A 19,027-nucleotide genomic window follows, 5' to 3' on the forward strand; every position below is an offset into this window, starting at 1 on the left:
ATCTTTCCCAGCCTCAGGGTCTTTTCCAATTAGTCAGTTATTTGCATCAGGTGGCCAAAGTATTGGAACTTCATCTTCAGTATCAGTCATTCCAACAAATATTCAGAGTTGTTTTCCTTTAGGATTGACCAGTTGATCTCCTTGCTGTGCAAGGGACTCTCAAGAATCTTCTCCAGCACCACAATTTGAAAGCATCAGTTCTTCAACACTCAGCCTTCTTTATGGTCCAACTCTCACATCCATACATAACTATTGGAAAAACCATAGCTTTGACTATATGAACCTTTGTCAGCAGAGTGATGCCTCTGTTTTTTAATATGCTGTCTAGGTTTATCATAGCTTTCCCTCCAAGGAGCAAGTGTCTTTTTAATCATATGTTAAACCCATTATTCTGTCTTAAAATGTAATTATGCTAATGAAACACATAAATAAATATCTTTCTTCCAGAGGAACTTTGAAATTCAAGACAGCATTTACATATCACACACACACATACACACACACTTCCCTGAGTTCCCTGAAGAAAGAACATTTATAAGTTAGGAGGTCTATTTTTGTCAAAACGGGATGCTCACACTGCTGCACCAGGACTTTCTGACATTTTAGTCAGGTCCACAATGGTTGGATCTACATCAGCGTTTTGGGGTTTTGGTGCATTTCAAGATCCCATGTACTTGTACTCTTATTCAAGATTCACTGCCATCCCAATAGAAGCTTAATACAAGTTCAGAGAACAAGGCCAATGTAACTAAAAAGAGATTTTCATAGGCTTCATTTTTTTCCCCTGTAGTAGGAAAGCTTTGTAATAACTAGCTCAGAATATGATTTCTGATTCTAAGATCCAACTGGAAAGTTCCAAGAAATATTTATAGTATCTCAAGGAATAATTGAGTCATGTTGACTCTCTGGTCACAAAGATTCTCAAAATTACATATTGGAAAAAGAAAGAAGCACATTGATGTGATGATCACTGGAAACTGTATTAGGTCACATGATACTTATAAAATTTCCCTTGGGTAATCAAGGTATCTATGGTTTGGTACAACAATTTTGAACAACAATAATTTCTAAATGTATGTTTTGTGAAGTTCACCATGTTTTCAGGTCCCAGATAGAAAGAGTGACTGAATTGTGTTCCCCTGTAATTCATATTTTGCAGCCCTAGCATCCAGTGTGACTGTGTTTGGAGATAAGGCTTTTTAGGAGTTCAGTTCAGTCTCTCAGTCATGTCCGACTCTTTGTAACCCCATGAATTGCAGCACGCCAGGCCTCCCTGTCCATCACCAACTCCCGGAGTTCACTGAGACTCACGTCCATCGAGTCGGTGATGCCATCCAGCCATCTCATCCTCTGTCGTCCCCTTCTCCTCCTGCCCCCAATCCCTCCCAGCATCAGAGTCTTTTCCAATGAGTCAACTCTTCCCATGAGGTGGCCAAAGTACTGGAGTTTCAGCTTTAGCATCATTCCTTCCAAAGAAATCCCAGGGCTGATCTCCTTCAGAATGGACTGGTTGGATCTCCTTGCAGTCCAAGGGACTCTCAAGAGTCTTCTCCAACACCACAGTTCAAAAGCATCAATTCTTTGGTGCTCAACTTTCTTCACAGTCCAACTCTCACATCCATACATGACTACTGGAAAAACCATAGCCTTTTAGGAGTTAATAAGGTTAAATAAGGGTTTCCCAGGTGGCACTAATGGTAAAGAACTCTCCTGCCAATGCAGGAGACATAAGAGATGTGGGTTCAATCCCTAGGTCAGGAAGATCCCCTGGAGGAGGACATGGCAACCCACTCCAGTGTTCTTGCTTAGAGAATCCCACGGACAGAGGAGCCTGCTGGGTTACAGTCCATAGGGTCGCAGAGAGTCAGACGTGACTGAGGCAACTTAGCACGATTAAGTAAGGTCATAAGACTGGGGTCCTAATCCAATAGGATTAGTGGTGTTATAAGAAGAGAAAGAGAGAGAGGTCTCTCACCAGGTGCAGGTACCCTGAAAAGCCCATATGAGGACACAGTAAGAAGGCAGCCATCTGAAAATCAGGAAGAGAGATCTCACCAGAGCTTGACTGTGCTGGCACTATGACCTCAAACTTGTAGCATCCAGAAATGTAAGAAAATAAATTTCTGTAGTTAAAGCCAAAAATCTATGGCATTTTGTTATGGCTGCCAAAGCTAAGAAGTACCACCCAGATGAAAAGGAGATACTGGAGTGCTGTGGAGAAGTTCACATTAGGTACAGTACATACCCCAAGACTAGAGTTAGAGCAGAATTTGGATGAGACCAGGGATCTGAATAAAGACAAGACTAACACAATAGATGGAGCAGAGTCAACAACTAAATAAGACTGAACCAGGATTTAGCATAGTAGGAAGAGTTTAGATTTTGAACTTAAACTAAGGCAACTTTTCTCTCTACCTTCTACATGGTGCAAGAGTTTTAGGTTACTTAACTACCACATTTTAATACTGGTGCTTCACAACTAATCCTAAAGTAGAGATAATAATGCTTTATCACATAGCCATAGGGAAAAATGATTATTGTAAAATAATAATAAACAGGGCCTTCCAGGTGGACTCAGGGGGTAATGAATCTGCCTGCACTGCAAGAGATGTGGGTTCAATCCCTGGGTCAGGAAGATATCCTGAAGGAGGGGATGGCAACCCACTCCAGTATTCTTGCCTGGAGAATCCCATGGACAGAGGAGAGACCTCAATTAAATAGAGTTGGGAGATCAAAGAGGGTGCGCTCATACCTTGCAAACGTAGCAGAGCCACAGGAAGAAGAAAAACTCCTTTGCTGACAAGGACTCAGCCAATGAAAAGCAATGGACTCTCTGTTACTACAGCCCTCCCAACTTCCTTTTCCTCTTTGCATAAGCATTCTCATTCCCTTGCTGTTGGGAGAACTTGCATGTGGCTTGCAATGGTTGCAAACCCTGAATTGCAATTTTCTGCTGATCCTGAATAAACCCATCTTTGTTGCAGCCTATTAGTTTCAGGTCAACATTAGTATTTGGCAGTGTCACAAAAGAGTTGGACACGACTGAGTGACTAAACAACAGCAACAACAGGCACATGTTGACATCTTGGAGAACTGTAGCCATGTATAGTAGCCAAAGTCAGAGAAGCTGGAGTCTGAACTAGTCTACATTCATTTTTCAAGCCCCAAATATTAATTGCCTACTTACTATCTGCCGGGCTCTATTATAGGTGCTGGAGATAAAGCAGTGAGCAAAACAAAAACAAAACAAAATCTACCTTCATGAAGCTTACATCCCAGAGAGTCTTAGGAGTCTTAAGTCAAGACAAGATCCTGGGGTTGGTAGACTCCTAAGTCCCCAGCCATATCCCATATCCAAAAGGTCTTGTTCTGGGCAACTCACACAGTCCTTGGGAATGGCTAAATATATGTTAAAAAAAAAATGTGCTGTCAAGTAGCTTGTCACATATCTGGCAAATTTTACTCATTTCTTTTTTAAGTGTGCATGGAGGACTCTTGTTTGACATAGCATTTTCCATTACCCCTATTCTCTAAGAGCCTTGCTTCTCTTCATCTCTTTCCTCTAGAGAGACATATTTATATAAAGACAGCTTTCTTATGCTAAAAAGAAGTATACCTTAATCTATCCATTGTCCAGTAATGTTTAATTGATTTTCCTGAATCTTGTGTCAAATATATTTCAGCCTGAAAAAAGGAAAACACATCTTAAATTGGGAAGCTAAAGCTTCACAACAATACCCTTTTAAAGGGGTCCCTTCCTGTCACGAGCTCCATTTCTTAGTATTTGTGGACATCTGTTTAGGACAATCTGGTAACCTCCTAGGGTCAGGGGATGGGGGTTGTTCTCAGTTTTCCAGTTACCATTCATCTTCCCCTCCTTGATTCTGAAGGCAACTAAAATGACTGGATTCTTGCTGTGTAAATAATTGCAGAGTAGGTTTTGTTTGGATTGGGGGCCATTTACCATGTTATCTGTTGTGGCTGTCATTTTGTCATCCATTGTCAGGGCTGATCTGTAAATGGACTTGGTTATGATTCATAAACTGTTTCTCACATCTAACATCCATTCTCCTAGACACATTTCTACAGTAACAGTGTAACAAAATATGTTGTGCTTCTGTTGCTTTGGAAATATACCTTATTTTCATTTATTATTTTGACGTAACCTGAGTTCATGTATGTGCAATCCAAAAGCAAAACAGCTGAAAGAAGCACTGGTATCAGCTGCCTATTGTTGTATGCTTAAATAAAAGAAAGGAAAAAGTAAGAGTTAACTGTTTTGGCAAAATGTCAATGAATATGCAGTTGTGGTAAAAAAATAACCTCTAGAAACAATGCTGAAAGCAAACTGGACTTATTCCAAATTTTTTTTTTTCATGTTTAAACAAAGTTTAGGGTTTCTTTTTTCCTTCCTATAGAAATGCATAAATGCATCAGTTTTGCCCAGATACAGAAAACTATTCTTACTTCAGTAAATTTCCTTCTTTTGGTTTATCATGTGGATCATGGAAAAGCATGATTTTACGGAGTTTGTTGCTTTTAAATTAAGAATGTCAAATACATACAGCCTTTCAAAGAGCAAAAAGCTTTACCAAGAGTAATTCTTCTGTTACAAACTAGAACACCTCTCACAGGACTAACTCCTTTGTTAGTAAGATAAATTCTAGAAATGGATTTCGGAGTAAAGACCTCAGTGTTTGTTTTTATTCCTGTGAAACCAATAAAGTGCTGACAAAGAGAGCTATAATGTGCCACCATAGTTTAGAAATAAGGTACATTTCAGAGTGTTCTTTATTGCCTTTTGAGGATTGAATATTACTACCTTTAGCTATGTGACCATACAACACGCTGTTTTACAAAACAGTAGCCTGGACGCTTAGCTCCCATTTGAGCCCCATCTGAATATTATATACACTCCTTAAAAATGTCAGACGTTTGGAGTGGTTATAATACTGTGTCATTATGATCCCACAGGTTTAAGTCTGAAATACACTCAACTTAAAAAAATAAAAAGATAAGTTTTTCCGTTTCTTTTTATGCCATTCTATTTCCTATAAAATTGCAACCCTATTCAAAAGGCCTATTTCAAGTGTATTCTTTTAGATAATAAATGCAAACATTATTTTAATACATACTTCCTTGAATCTGAATGTGAAAATCTGTAGTACTTCACATTCAAACTATAATAGAATCACATTCCAGTTCTAAGGACAGCAGGGGAAATGGGTAGGAAAATATAGCATAACTCTCAAGCCCTAGAAATGCCTAGTGAAATGCCTCCTTGGTTGTGAGATACACGCAGATGGGCACAGGCGACTGAAACAAGAAATGGGAAGGGAGTTTGTCACTAAATCACTGAGCAGAAGAAGCCTTAGAGCAGGATTCTCAGCTCTGGGTGCACAAGGGCATCCTCAGGGGCCACACCAGTTCTTGAGAGTGACTAGTAGCTACGTTAAGACCATAGAGCAGATAGGTATGTAGGACATAAACATAGATTTATAACCAAGAGGCTTCCTCTGTGCCTTTTTAAAAACTTATAAATGTTCAACAACTATATCTCCCTTTGTTTTGGGAGGTGGCATGGGATGGGAATGTAGATGTTTTATCATCTACCCTGGGTAGGCATCCACTAAATGTTTTGTTGCCCATACAACTCCATTTCTAGCTGCAGCCCTTTAGCTTTAGTTGAAGGTGGCAAGCGTGTATGTCAACAGTCTGTGTGAATGCAAAACTCTTGTGAAAAGCAAGACTGGCTCTTTCAGAAATGTTCTCTTGGTTCTGATTAAAAATCTGTTTCCACAAATGCTACAAGTGTCTTTTTCTTGCAACATATCCATTTATATTTTCAACAGCATTTGTTGGTCTTTCTTTAAAAAGTTCTTCATTCAAGGACCACATTGCAACCAAAGATCTTTTATGTATAATTTTGTAGATGATAGACATTTGAAATTACTGTGGCAGGTGTTTTCACATTGTTTCTGCTGATCTGATAAAAATCATAGTGCCAGAAAACAGCACGAAGAGCATAAATTCCTCAGAATCTGTTTGAAGCACCCTTTTGAAATAAGAATTGCTATAAAGAAGCATTTTGGAATGAAGTAAGGATGGAGTGAACAGTCTTTGAGGTGAAAATACAGTTCTGTAAAACAAACGTATTTCTTTGATGGAGACTACATACACTGTGTTTTAATTTATTTATCATTATTACTGTTTTTAAGATTTTTTTCTGCCACCACCTACATTACGGCCCCAGGAAACCCAGAGGAGAGCCAGTAGAAACAACTCCATGTGTGTTTCTGGCAAACTGCTTCAATATATTTCATTATAAGTCTTAGAATAAGAGTTTAATAAAGAGGTGAAGAAACACTGAAGGCTGAAGACTAAAAATTTCAGAGAAAGAGTCTCTTATACATGATGGCCTATCAGTGCCAGCATTAATCAGTAAAACCAGCGGCAGCTGTGTTAAGTAATTTATGTGGAAACAAAAATCGTTTTTATATTACTTTTGCTACAGACAATAACAGTCCATAGGCTCATCACATTTTTAATCTTGACTTCAGGAAATTCCTGCTGTGGCAATTTTTAAAAGAAGAGTTCCACTTATCTTTTTCCAAGTAGCTCCTTCTCTTCCTTCTGTGTCCTTCCCCCGATATCCACCCTCCCCAACCCAACTTCACCCACCCTCCCACTTCATAAAGGTGTTTATGAAGTATGGAAGCAGTTCTGTCTTGCTGTTGTTCTGAGTATTCTTAATAAATGCCTCCTGTATTTCAGAAGTGTCTGAGGAGGTCAACTAATACAATATCACTTTGATTGCTTATTTGAATTTTGGATGAGAACTCTGAACTGATTCCCTGAATTTGTCATAATCATAATTTAGTGATCCACAGCTGTGTCATAAATTTAAGGCCTTTCAAGAGTATGTTTGTTATTACAGCTCTTAATATCAAATAACAGTGTCCAGAAGATGTCCTCTTCTCCATCTCCACTTTGCTGACTCACTAATGGGTATTGGTCTCAAATTTTCTTCTTTTATTTCCAGTTAAAGATTATAGTAACAGAGCAATAGAAAAGTAAGACCTTCACCTTTTTCAGATATTATACATTAATCTTCATAAATCTTTTCTCCCCCTTTTCAGTCTACCATTTTACCATTAGAAGTCTGTATATTAAACTGAAACCCAAAAATGGCGTTTCAGAACTTAACATCCTTCAATGGCTATTATCCACTTTGCACTTTCATAATAGAGAAACGTGATATGAGGAAATCTTGAACTAAAATGTGAAACTTGTCCCAGCTAAATCAAATAATCAATGGGAACAATAACATTAAGATATGCCAACTGAAATGAGTTAATATATTTTGGTAAAAGTGGTTATATTTAATAGTTTGTATTACCACCAAAAGGAAAAAAAATCATTGCTTACATATGAACTTTTCACTCAAATTATTCACTAATCTGTTTAACAAAGTGTTTGAGAGCATTGAGCATATTCTAAGCACTTGTCTAAGAAGTAGAGATTTAACAGTAAATAAGATAGATTCATGGGGTCGCAAAGAGTCGGACACAACTGAGCGACTGAACTGAACTGAAGATAGACATAAGATAGATAACAGTAAATAAGCTTCATGGTGCTTACAGTCTGAAAATAAAGAGACAAGAGCATCTATATGACAGGGACTTGGATTGGAGAGAACAGGTTCTACAGGCTCTAGGGAAAGGACATCTAGGGAGAGAACAGTCAGAGAGATCTTCCTGAAGGAAATGACATCCAAGCTGCGATTGAAAAGAAAAGGAGACATCAACCTGATTGTGATAGTGATCTACTGCTGCTGCTAAGTCGCTTCAGTCATGTCCGACTCTGTGCAATCCCATAGAGGGCAGCCCACCAGGCTCCCCCGTCCCTGGGATTCTCCAGGCAAGAACACTGGAGTGGGTTGCCATTTCCTTCTCCAATGCATGGAAGTGAAAAGTGAAAGTGAAGTCGTTCAGTCGTGCCTGACTCTTAGCAACCCCATGGACTGCAGCCTACCAGGCTCCTCTGTCCATGGGATTTTCCAGGCAAGAGTACTGGAGTGGGTTGTCATTGCCTTCTCCGGATAGTGATCTAGGCAGAGGATAAAGAACCTAACGTAGTCAAGGAACTGGAAAAAAGCCTTGGATGAATGAATGAGCAAGGGCACAATGGAGTGAAGACAGATGAGCTTGGAGAGCAGGCAGGACCCCACCCCGTAGGGTCACAGTCAGAGGGACACAGGATGGGAGGCAGTTTGCTGACCAGAGGTACCTGTGGGTATCCAAGTGAGGTTGCGATAGGCAGAGCCTGCATTGCAAAAAAAAAAAAAAAAAAAAAGGATGATTTGGCTTTGAGATATATAATTTAGTAGGTAACTATGAAGAAGTAGTTAAATTTCTTGAAGTTTCCTGGCTAGTTTTCTAGAAAATTCTTTAACTTCTCTCCTGCTACTTTTATTTCACTGAATATAGTGATATCTGTAGCTCTGTTTCTCAAAAAAAAACTTCAGTATTCTATGCTTTAAGCATTTTATTGATGAATTGAAGTTTTCCTATTCTAATTGCTCATCTTTAATTACTTTGCACTTTTTTCAAAGAGAAATTTATATAACTAAAAATGTTGTGTCCTTTCATGAAGAAGTACAAAAATAGAAAATATAACAGTCTCTAATATTACACTGAGAGTCCATTCCATAGAAGTTTAATTCCCCATGCTTGTCAAAAGTTGTTAAAACAGTGCTTGCCTTTTTTGAATATAAAATGTGGGCAGACATGTACTAATATATCAAAAAATGACACTTTGTCAAAGAGGGCTTTCACGGGAAATGTTCTGAATAAAATGTTTTCTTTTTAAAAGAACCCAACCTGTTTAACATTCCAAAGCAAACACAAAAGAATGCAAAATGCCTGAACTTACTGCCAGTCACAACAGTCAGCTTCATTTACTCTTTAATACTTTTTTTTTTATATTCCAAAAATTGTTCCCCAAAAAACTATCAGTTTTATTCCATGATAACCCTGGTTTGAAGTAAAATAAAAGTAGCTCTGACCCTCCTCAAAATGGATTCTTTTCAGAATTACTAGCACTTCTAATAGTATAAAGATGATATGGTTGGCTATGTCTACCGTTAGACTCAGTGTAATTATATGTGAAGCAACAATTCCCTTATCTATTAGGAACACTTGCTGCAGGAAACTGCATTTCACTGTCTGGCAGATGAAATACTGAATTAAAATCTCAAACTAGTTTCTCAAGTTTTTTTTCCCCCAGTCATTTAAAAATCTTTTAGCCTAGGGGAAGGTGGTAGCCAGAAAATAATGGGAAACAGATGGTATTTAAAGGTTTGAGCAAGATGAACAAAGCAGATGTGTTAATATCTTTCTAGTCCTCAAATTGTCCCTCTCCATTGTGATTACTTTGAGACAGTTCTAATCCTTTGAACCTTCTGAGGATGTTCAGAGTTAAGATAATGGTTGATAGTTGAAATGCTAAATGATAAATCAATACATAATTGTCTTTGATCACAGTCTCATATTATCTTATCTAAACAGGATAGATAGTTTTTATATGTTACCTACATTCTTTGCAGAGAATGCGCCCAAATCTAGCTCTTGAGCAATAATATCTATTATTCATTGTTTAGAGAACCAGGGAGAAGGACTGAAGGAAATAGAAGCAGATGCCAGTTGAGGTAACTGAGATACAGTATAACTTGAAGGCATATTGGAATGCCATATAATAGCGTTAGTGTAAAAAGATGAGAAATATTTTATACAATTTTATTTGATGTGTAAGCTGAGTCAGATTTTATAGCCTGCTCTGAATTAAATTCCTAAAAGGTCAGGGTGAGGGAGAAGGATGCAGATGGTTTGAACTAATGTTAGAGAATTGTAGAAACAGATTCCCCCAACTATAAGCATTCATTGGAGAGCAGAAGGCCCAGGTTTTAATAAAATATTAGAAAAGTCTGCATATATCAGTATGAGAATATATTAATATTGGGAACAACAGATGTATTTTTGCTTAGGAAGTTAGTTATATGTCATATGTATAAAAGAAACATCAATGGCATATCAGTATTTGATTCTACTACATTCGCCCTGCCAGAGACCCCTCAGTCATGCCTAATATAAGTGACTCACTATGGGTTCACAACTGAAACCAACAAAAGATGCAGACTGATTCTGATTTCTTTTGTATCAAAATCTATAGCACTTTTTGAGCTATTTTATAAATTAATTTCAAAATAGGTGAGGCAGTAACACTGAAGTTTAGCTAATTATGTTTAAATTAAATATAAGCATTTAGAATAACCACTTTAATTAATACAAGACTTGGGCAATTAATCATTAAAAGTGGAATTGGTAACTTGAGATTTATCACTCTAAAACCACTTGTATCACATTTTTAATGAATTCTTTCCTCTACTTCAATGGAAGATAAAAATATTTCTCCCCAAAGTGGCTGCTAATAAAAAATAACCCTTTCTTGGGTCACGGTTTTCAATTTGATATTGAATCAGAGCAAAAATATATACTTACATGCAAAAGTGTAGTTACTGTTTGCTAAACCATTTTCAACTTGACTTATATTTTAGTTCTATAAATGCCTAAGAAAGTCCCTAATAATTGTAGTAACATTTATTACTGAAAAAGAAAATGGATATATTTTGGTGTTTTTTTTGTTTTTTGTTTTACAATTTTATAGATGAGACTCTGATGAAGAAAATCTAAATAATTTTGTGATTTAATTTTTAATTAAAATGGTATATAACAATTTCAATTGCAGTTGGATGTGAGGAATAACACTTTGAATAGCTTCAGTTTGTAAATATTTATACTTCAAACTTTATTTTTGTAAGAATATACAAATGTATTGATATAATCAAATTTGTATATAAAAATGTATATTTAAACAAATAATTAGCTAATTCTTTTTCTTACATTTCAGCCTTCATGTTTCCTTTAATTATAGTTGATTTATAATATTATTGGAGAAGGAAATGGCAACCCACTCCAGCATTCTTGCCTGGAAAATCCCATGGGCCAAGGAGCCTGGCAGGCTACGGTCCATGGGATCGCAAAGAGTCAAACACAACTGAACAACTAATACTTTATAATATTATGTTAGTTTCAGGAATATGACATAGTGATTCAATATTTTTATAGATCATACTCCATTTAAGGTTATTATAAAATATTGGCTATAGTCTCTGTGCTGTACAGTATATCCTTGTATCATTTATTTTTTACACAGTAAGTTGTACCTCTTAATCTACCCCTTCTTGCTCCTTTCCCACTGGTAACCACTAGTTTTCTATATCCATAAGTCTGTGTCTGCTTTCTATATTCATTCCTTTTATTTATATTCCACATATAAGTGATATCATGCAGTATTTATCTTTCTCTGTCTCACTTATTTCTCTAAGCCTGGATCAACTGTCAGATCTATCCATTTTATTGAAAATGGTGAATTTTCATTCTTTTTTGTGGTTGAGTAATATTTTAGTGTGTGTGCGTGTGTGTGTGCGTACCACACCTTCTTTTTACATTCATCTGCTGATGAACACTTAGATTGCTTTTGTATCCTGGCTACTATAACTATATAATGCTGTTATAAACATTAGGGTGCATATATCTTTTCAAATTAGCATTTTTGTCTTCTTCATTTATATATCCAGTAATGGAACTGCTGGATCATGTGGAAGTTCTATTTTTAGTTTTTTGAGGGAACCTCCATAATGTTCTCCATAAAGGCTGTACCAGTTTACATTCTACCAACAGTTTAGGGTTCGCATTTCTCCACATTGGCTGGCTCTTTCAGTACAATATAACTATCATTTAGCACATTTACCCTGATCTCGTCCCATCACTTCATGGGAAATAAATAGGGAAACAGTGGCTGACTTTATTTTCTGGGGCTCCAAAATCACTGCAGATGGTGATTGCAGCCATGAAATTAAAAGACGCTTACTCCTTGGAAGGAAAGTTATGACCAACCTAGATAGCAGATTCAAAAGCAGAGACATTACTTTGCCAACAAAGGTCCGTCTAGTCAAGGCTATGGTTTTTCCAGTGGTCACGTATGGACGTGAGAGTTGGACTGTGAAGAAAGCTGAGTGCCGAAGAATTGATGCTTTTGAATTGTGGTGTTAGAGAAGACTCTTGAGAGTCCCTTGGACTGCAAGGAGATCCAACCAGTCCATTCTAAAGGAGATCAGTCCTGGGCGTTCTTTAGCAGGACTGATGCTAAAGCTGAAACTCCAATACTTTGGCCACCTCATGCAAAGAGTTGACTCATTGGAAAAGACTCTGATGCTGGGAGGGATTGGGGGCAGGAGGAGAAGGGACAACAGAGGATGAGATGGTTGGATGGCATCACCAACTCAATGGACATGAGTTTGAGTAAACTCCAGGAGTTGCTGATGGACAGGGAGGCCTGGTGTGCTGCAATTCATGGGGTCACAAAGAGTCAGACACAACTGAGTGACTGAACTGAACTGAACTGAACCCTGATACATTGTAAGTGCTTAATAAATGTTTGTAAATTGAGTGAATAAATATATTGATATATTTTAGAAAACATCTTTTAGGACTTCCCTAGTGGTCCAGTGGTTAAGACTCTGCACTTCCAATGTAGTGCCCATAGGTTCGATCCCTGGTTGGGAAAGTAGGATCCTACATGCAGTGCAGTGCAGCCAAAAAATATCTACAAGATTTTCTTTTAAATTCATTTATTGCTATATCTTGCCTTCTTCTTTCACCTACTCAGAATAGCTGATAAAGCTGAAGTGCATCTACTTACATCTTTGAAGGCAGTATGTTTTTTCTATTATCTATTGCTTTTCTGTGTTCTAGAATTAGTACAAATGTTAAGGATCTAAAAGAGAGCAGGGCCTTCGCTGACTGAGACAGGATGATTTAAATGCAAGTTAGCTTATTTTGTTCCTTGTACTAAGTACCTGCAGTTACTGATTGTCACATTTTTCTTCCATTGTAAAAACTGAACTAATTGAAGGTACTACCCTTAGGGGACGAACTCTACAGTTGTAATGAATGTTGAGTGCCCTCTTGAGTTTAGCATGTTAATTATTCATAATTATAATGATTTCTGTTTATTTGGGAAATTTAGAAATCTGGTTTATCAAGCAAATTTAGAAGCAGAGTAGTTGAGGTTTGCTTTTGTTTTGTTTTATATTAACATCTCAGCAGGTGTTTGAACATACTAAGACGTTCTCATGAGCAGTGGAGCCAGTTTTGTTTTGTTTTGTTTTGTTTTGCTAACAAATGGATACTAGTGATGTGTGCCATGTCCTAAAATAGCTAAATGAACTTTTTTCTACTCACTTTCTGGTTTCTCCAGAACTATTTTGGTGATATTGGGATTGTGAAGGGAAACAATGACAAGGATTCAAGTAGAAAACTGGAAATAATGTATGAAAGTGTGTTAATCAGAGAAGAACTAGAGTAGGTTTGGTAGCTGGCTACTAGCCAAGTATATAAAATTTTAAAGTCTCCCTTTCCTTGACAGAGGGCTGTATGTATGTGTGCTTTGCACTCTTAAGTATATTTGCATCCAATGGACCCACATAAAAGATGGATATTCTGGCTATTTTGGACTAAAATAATCTATGTCTACTATTACCAAATACATATTAGTGATAATGATGTATTAGGACTGGGCTCCTACAGTCTATTTAGACTTCATACTCATTCTCAATAATAGCCTGAAATGACAACGAACTATTGCTTTTTAAAGAGGAATTTGGCATCACAAGTCTGTTTCATTGCAATCTTTTTCATTTTCCCATCACTTTCTTTTTTCATTTTTCCCATACAACACTTTAGAGCCAAACATGTACTCTACATGTCTACTCAAGTCTCCTGGTAGTCTATCAATATATCCAACTTAGGAAGAAGCAGCAATTGCTTAATATATTCAGGTAGCAGCAATGGTAAGAATGATTGATGGCTAATCATCATATGGTTGTAAAAAAATCAGTTGAGATATACAATATATAGCATTTTTTAAAAGAGTACATTTAACCACCTCAACCTAAAATCCACAGAAGCCAGATCAGAAACAAGAACATTAAGTGAAAGTACATGTGGGTAGCCCCCAATTTACAAGTGCACCTCTGATCAAAGCAATTGCATATTCCAGGGTCAGGCTCAAATACGAGCTCTGTTCTTCATCAGTAAATCATTTAATAAAAAGACTGGAAGTACTATTTTTAAAAAATGAAATTTTCTGATCATACCTAACATGCTTCTTCCAACACTGAGTTTTTAACCACAGCTAAGGAGCAGAGAAAGAAAAAAGATTAACTGGAAGATCGCTCTGCTTCTGTCTCTACCCTTAGGTACTAACAGAGTGAGGGACAGGCCAAAAGCACAGCAGTAGGTGTGGAGAGGCCATGGAATATCCACCAACCAGATAATCATCGCTGGAGTAACTGGAAGCATCTGAATGTAGGTATGTGTCCCCAGGGCTTCTGCTTGCTGCTGCAATCCGTTGTCTAGCTTTCCCATCCATTATGCACCTGCTGTCTCATCAGCCTTTTGAAAGCACTACTTGGCAGGACTTGGGTGTTCACACATATGTACACAGCCACTCAGAAAAGCAGGGTGGCTCTTCAGTGGGAGGTCCTGTCTCCTCTCTAGGCTTTTAAAACATTCTACAAAATGACTTTCAACTGCCTCCTGATTCTGTATTCTCAGCGTTCCCATATAGAAACCTTCTTTCCCACTAACACTGAGCCTTGGTTCCTGAGCACAAAAGGCCTTTGTCTTTGCTATCCCACCATCTGAAATAACTTCCCCCAGATCCTCTCTGCTGGTTTTAATTCTGTTTTCCCTCTAGGACCTAAGTCAACTCTTAGCTACATGGGAACATCTTGCTGATTCCCCATCCCAATTATTTCCTTTTTCAAACATCTGTAGGCCTAGAAGTCATACCTCTCCTCTGGCATACAACTTGTATCATGTATTACTGTTTCCTTCTTCATGTATTTATCCTCTGCCCTCAGTGTAGCTGTTTATTTCTGGAGAGGCAAAATCTGTTGCATTTTGTACCAGAGACCAGGACCAGCGGAAATGGACTTATAGAGAGTTACTGTGATGGAGTAAGGTGACCAAAAGGAGTAGTCAAGAGCCCAGACTGCCTGAGCTTGAGTTCCTGCTCAGTCAGATACTCACTGTGTGACCTTGGCAAGATTAAAAAAAAAAAAAAACAACTTTCTATGTCTTTACTTTCTCATCTCCAAAATAGAAATAATAGTAATATACCCATCTCCTTAAGTTGTAAAGTTTCAATGACCTAATAAAGAAAATCTTAGAATAGTGTCTAATACATATCAAACACTCAAAAAAGCATTACTTATTTATTTGTATATACAATAATAGTTCATCTCATTTAATTTCTCAATAATACTAGCAGATAGATGGCGTGATTCATATTCTAAAAACTGGAAACCTTGTGACCCTTAGCAGTCAGGTTACTGCCTAAATTGAGAGAAGCAGCACAATGAGAACCAAGAGTTAGATCCTAAACCCTTGGCTGTTTTTACTTTCCACCTGTTTCACACAGGTGCCTGGGGACTAGTTCATATTGATGATATAAAATGTATTCTTCTCTGTTCTTATAGTTTAAGCCATATTCTACTCAACAAGTTTGTCTAGTCCAAGGCACTGAAGAAGAAAGATGGAGAAAATGTGGAGTGTCTATTCCTCCTCTAGGATGTTTTACAATCTAGATGATTCAAATGATGAAGCAAAGCAGAAACATCTAACACACTTTTTTAACTTTTCGTGTCTAGATTCCTTATAAAATTGGCTCTTCCATGGGCCCTCCCTCACCCCATGTAATAAAGTAGGTTGGATACGGTATCACTGTCTACAAAAATAACACTTTGGAGTTTGGTGGAATGTGCTACTTAAGAGTAAACTATAAAATTTGTGAATTTTAAAATTGTTTTAGTTTAATTGAAATTATTTTGAAGAATTTACAAAGAGCTCTGTTAAACTTGGCAGACTAGCCTCTCTTGGAATCTCTCTATTTTCTAGGAAATTATCAACAATTCTTGTTCTTCTCACTGCCAAAATTCCTTGGCGGCTGTTACTTCAAGAGTGACAGAGAACTATAGCACTTAGCTCTGTGCTAGGATGTAATAGATGATTGATAAATCCTTGGTTAAGTTGAATCTTGTCACCCTACTGACAAGAAAGCTAAAATTCAGAGAGTTTAACTTATTGTAAAAATCACACAGCTGGCAAGGAAGAATTTCCAACACAAGTCCAGAGAACCAAGCAAATGATAGCATAGTGATGGCGGTGAAGCAAGGGCTCAGTTCAGAGGCAGGGACTATGCCACCAAATCTCAGACGCATCATAAAACCTCTTCATGCCTCGGTTTCCTCATCCCATGACACTATTAGGAGGATCAAAATATTTGAAATTACCACTGACATTATAGACATATAGTTACAGATCTGGTAAAGATAAACATTGAAACAGTGGAGAAATCCCCAAATGATTTGAAATTCCTAGTGGGTGATGGGAGGAAGGTAGAAATACTGAAAGGAAGCAAAGAAAAGCATGAAGAAATAACCATGCATGTGGAGGTCATGGTTTTTTTTTTCAAGGTCATGTTTTCATGGTCTGGTTTTTCAAAGTCAAAACCAGATATCAGGTACAACTTGAGTGCCATTAATTCCTCTGAAAATCTTTTGAAGGGATTGTTTCAAGAAGTAGCAGACAGGATCCCATTGAGGCCTATGGGATGCTTTAGGTACATTGGGAGCTGGGCACTTACTTTTTGAAGCTTCTATTTTAAGTACAGTATTACTCGTAATCCTCCAAAGAAGCAGCTTGCCACACAACCACTAGAAATCAGACTGTTGCATATGGATGTCTGGTTCTTAGTTTAGCGAACACATTTAGAAAAGATGACTCTGGTACCAATGCTGACCCAATGCTGTTCGGTAACCAGTTACCAAGCGGCAGTTGTTGTTTTAGTTCTAAGTTATGTCCGACTCTTTTGCAGCCTCATGGGCTGTAACCCACCAGGCTCCTCTGTGCATAGGATTTCCCAGGCAAGGATACTGGAGTGAGTTGCCATTTCCTTTTCCAGAAGCTCTTCCCAATACAGGTATTGAACCTGTGTCTCCTGCATTAGCAGGAAGTTTCTTTACCACTGAGCCACCAGAGAAGCTGTCAAAGTGGCAGTTATCATGTCCTAAAATGTAGATATAATGGCCGTAACCACTAAACTAAGAACCAGACATCCATATGCAGCAGTCTGATTTCTAGTGGTTGTATGGCAAGCTGCTTCTTTGGAGGATTAAGCGTAATACTGTCCTTAAAATAGAAGCTTCAAAAACTAAGTGCCCAGCTCCCAAAGTACCTAAAGCATCCTATAGGCCTCAATGGGATCCTGTCTGCTGCTTCTTGAAACAATCCCTTCAAAAGATTTTCAGAGGAATTAATGGCACTCAAGTTGTACCTGATGTCTGGTTTTGACCTTGAAGATGTTGAAGAAAGTAAATGTATTTGATGAGTTATTAAGCATGTGCTTCAGTTATTATGATAGTAAAAACAGCTCAGTTTTGTAAGACTGTGAGGTGCTTTCCATTTCTGAACATTTAATTGCATGCCTACTGAGTTTGGACAAGTCATTAATCTCACATAATACATTTATTTAGATTTAAGAAAGTTACCCACATTTTTTCTATTCTTTTGTTTACATGCTATGTTCCAGAAAGCATCTGCCAGTTTTTTGGGTTTTTTTTTTTTTGTATTTTAATAGGTTAAAATGGAGAACAGCTAACCTAGCTGATACTTTGCATAGTATTCAAGGAGTCAAAGAGAAATTAATAAACCACTTTCATAAGTGTGTTTTGTGAAAGCCTACCTAGAGGAGACTTCCAAGATTACTGCTGATATGAAAAAGCTATGATGATAAGCTTTCAGTTTAGAAACTATTCAGTTTCATCTGGCCAATTTCAACTGTCAGGTATTACTAAAACTGTAGGCCTATGATGATAACATATTGAACTTTTCTGAAATAACATCCTTAATATTTGCAGTTTAGCATTATTGTTAATTGTTAAGCATCTTGATGGTAGAATGGGTAAAGATAATGATTTCAATAATACAGCAACAAACTGCTAATTTGGGGAATATTTTTAAGGTCTTAAGTTATGAAAGTATTTCATAAACTATAAGTCACTATAAGAATATTATTTTAATAATAATTTCTCATAATTCCAATTATGTTTTTCTGAAAAGTACCAGAATATAACAGAGAAAAGTTTTTCTACCTCCATTACTTAAAAAATATTCATACACATGGGTTCCTCAGTACATAGTAGGGTGGTACTCATTTCAGAGGAGACTCATGTGAATTATATTGTCTTCCATTCATAGAGGGTCTGCTGTATGCTAGACACTTTAAAATAGATTACTCTCAGTCTTCAGAATGTCCCTCCAAGGACATTTTTTTTCACCATATATCCTTATATAATTGAAAGTTCAGAGAAGTTAATAAAGAGATTAGTAAACTAGTAAATGCAAGCTCAAATCCTTTAGAATCTTGTTAGGAAGCCAGTTGAGTCCATAATAGATTGGAGGTAATTAAAAAGAAAATTCTGAAGACAAAATAATAATAATACCTACCATTTATTGATGAGCCAAGTATTGGGCTGGGTGCCCTAGGAACTTTAAATTCATCTACTTAATAACCAGCTCAAAAGAGTTCAATCATTTCAGATTTTTCAAATTAAGTGGATATTTTTGAAGTTTTTTTTTAGTTCAAATATAATTGAAATACAGTGTTATATTTGACACCTGTGAATATTATGAAATGATCACCACAATAAGTCTAGAACCCAAAGCTATCGTTGACTACATTCCTTATGTTGTATATTATATCCCTGTAGCTTATTTATTAACTGGAGGTATGTCCCTCTTAATCCCCTTCGTCTGTTTTACCCACCTCTATCACCTTGCAT

General features: G+C 37.2%; 1 protein-coding gene across 2 annotated transcripts in view; it reads left to right on the plus strand.

Moving 5' to 3' along the window:
* HS3ST5 (heparan sulfate-glucosamine 3-sulfotransferase 5) overlaps positions 1 to 19,027 on the plus strand; it is a 198,533-nt gene that overhangs the window by 64,083 nt on the left and 115,423 nt on the right. For both annotated transcript variants that reach the window (XM_070795942.1, XM_070795940.1), the window contains exon 3: positions 14,381 to 14,493. The gene's annotated coding sequence lies outside the window, so the exon portion shown is untranslated. The remainder of the gene's footprint in view (positions 1 to 14,380; positions 14,494 to 19,027) is intronic.

This window comes from Bos indicus, chromosome 9 (assembly GCF_029378745.1).
Source record: "Bos indicus isolate NIAB-ARS_2022 breed Sahiwal x Tharparkar chromosome 9, NIAB-ARS_B.indTharparkar_mat_pri_1.0, whole genome shotgun sequence".
Classification (NCBI taxonomy): domain Eukaryota; kingdom Metazoa; phylum Chordata; class Mammalia; order Artiodactyla; family Bovidae; genus Bos; species Bos indicus.